The 2156-nt window shown below is 40.1% G+C and overlaps 1 pseudogene; it reads right to left on the bottom strand.

Annotated features, from left to right (window-relative positions):
* Positions 1-385: 385 nt before the first annotated feature.
* LOC145124842 (protein JINGUBANG pseudogene) lies at positions 386-1947 on the bottom strand (annotated as a pseudogene).
* Between the last annotated feature and the right edge of the window lie 209 nt (positions 1948-2156).

The raw sequence follows: 2156 nt of genomic DNA, 5'->3' as shown, positions 1-2156 counted from the left end.
AATATTAGCCACTAATTAGAGATTCAACGTTAATTTTGAAAAAACTAGCGACAAATTACATACGTGAATTTCGTTGTTGAAATTAAAATAATAATTTTTGAAGGTTAATCTACCGACTTTTTAATTAAAATAATATTGCTTTTGGCACGAATTCTATATATTATAAGGAGACTAATTTTGGTTAGTAGATTGTTTTTATAATGAGAGCATGGAGACAAAAAAAGATCCAGAAACACAGAAGTAGAGATACTATACAGATACATACAATGTGTCATATAGAGATACTGATAAACAAAATGTATCATAGAAATTTATATAAACACAATGGTGATCGATCTTCAACACCATTTATAGGCTACCATATATCTGATCAAACATTTTCTACTTCCCAATGCAAAATTGTGATGTTCCTCATTTCAATCGATAAAAACACAAAATTTCTTGCTGTAAACGTGCCATCATGGATCCCTACTTTCAGAAGGCGGCGCGTGGTGTCAATTCGATCTACATTGGTTTTAACTTTTAATAGGGACATTTTTCAGGCTAGCAGTTCGGACACCCGCCAAAGCTTCAACGAGTTATCCAAACTGCCACTGTAAACTATCCATTCTTCATCTTTCTGATCATCATCATTCTCATTCCGGTTCTGAACGGCAAGACATTTCACCGGACCAGTGTGACTATTCAAGACCGACAAACAAGTGTGAACGCCGCTACCTTCACTCCGCCACACACAGATGCTGTTGTCCGCCGACCCACTCAACAACAAGCTTCCGGCAGTCGCAAGACAAAGCACTGCAAGCTTGTGACCCCTCAGAACTCCGCCATGTGACAACGATTGCTTCTTGCGTTCCCAAAAGTTCACCAGTCCATCAGAGGATCCCGCGTACACGGTGGCCTGAGAGGCGTTCACCACCACAGACGTGACAGCATTGTCTTGATTCAAAAGCGTGGAAGCCAAAAGGTGTTTTTTGGTCTTCCCGACGAACTCCCTCCGCCACACCTTCACCGTTCCGTCGGCGGACCCTGTAAAAACCAAACCGTAAAACCCAATGACTACGGAATTAATGGCGTCGTCATGAGCATTTACAGATTCTAAACATTTCGAATTCGAAATCCTCCAAACTTTCATTGTTCTATCCCACGATCCAGAATACAACAACCCTTTTTCTTCGTCCAAACACATGCAAGAAACAACATCATAATGCTTGATCCATGGAAGGTTACGATGTCGTCTTGCTTCAATGTAATTATTAGGGTTCACAGAGCTCTTGATGTAATCTTTTGTCGTGGGTAGGTTACCTATCCGTTTGTAAGCTTTTTTCTTCTTATCTGAATACTTCCAAACCCGAATCTTCCCGTCTTCGTGGCCGGTAAATATCCGGTTACCAAAAACAACGATCGCTTTCACTAATCCACTACTCGATTTGAAACCTGAAAACTCCATCAAATTCTTCCACACTCTAATATTCTTAGAATCCGAACCTGTGTACAACAAATCCCCGGACGATGCTAACGAATAAATATGACCTTCTTCACGTATCAAAGACCCGATCAAGCCAGTGTTGTAGATGATACCATCTTCTCCATTGCTATCATGAGGAAGAGTCCAAGGAGATTCGGAGTAGGGTGATGGTATATGGTTGATTGGAGACATGAAGGAGACTGGCGATGAACATGAAGACATTACTGGGCTAGGTAATGAGGCGTTGCTACTGCGGTGATTAAAATTATTTTCGGAATTTTCTGGTTGTTGGTGGGTGGTGATGAAAACGTTTGGTTCTGAGCTGTGAAGGAGAATGGCGAGTTTCTTTCGGACATTGTTTTTCATCGAAAAGAAGGTTTTTCCAGCCATTTCCTTCGTCATTTTGTTTAAGTTGAAATATAGATCGACTGAAGGAAGCTGAAACAGTTGTGTATGTTAATTTTGCAGTGAATCAGTGATGATGAAGCAACAAACGAGAGAGTACGTTTGAAAGAGAATGTGAAGATCATATTTATAACTGGATTTGTGCTGTGAGAGTGTGAAAAGTTGGAGTCTGGGTAGGCTAAAAGTAGGTGTACCATTATTGTAAAAGATCCCACACGTGTCCTAGCTTTTTCTTTATGTTCACCGCCCATAAATGATAATTAAAATAAATTTAACCTAGGCTGTA

The sequence above is a fragment of the Lactuca virosa genome, chromosome 7 (assembly GCF_052849685.1).
Source record: "Lactuca virosa cultivar CGN04683 chromosome 7, Lactuca_virosa_CGN04683_v6, whole genome shotgun sequence".
Classification (NCBI taxonomy): domain Eukaryota; kingdom Viridiplantae; phylum Streptophyta; class Magnoliopsida; order Asterales; family Asteraceae; genus Lactuca; species Lactuca virosa.
Note: the sequence above shows the minus strand (reverse complement) of the source record. Positions and strands in the feature narration are given on the sequence as shown.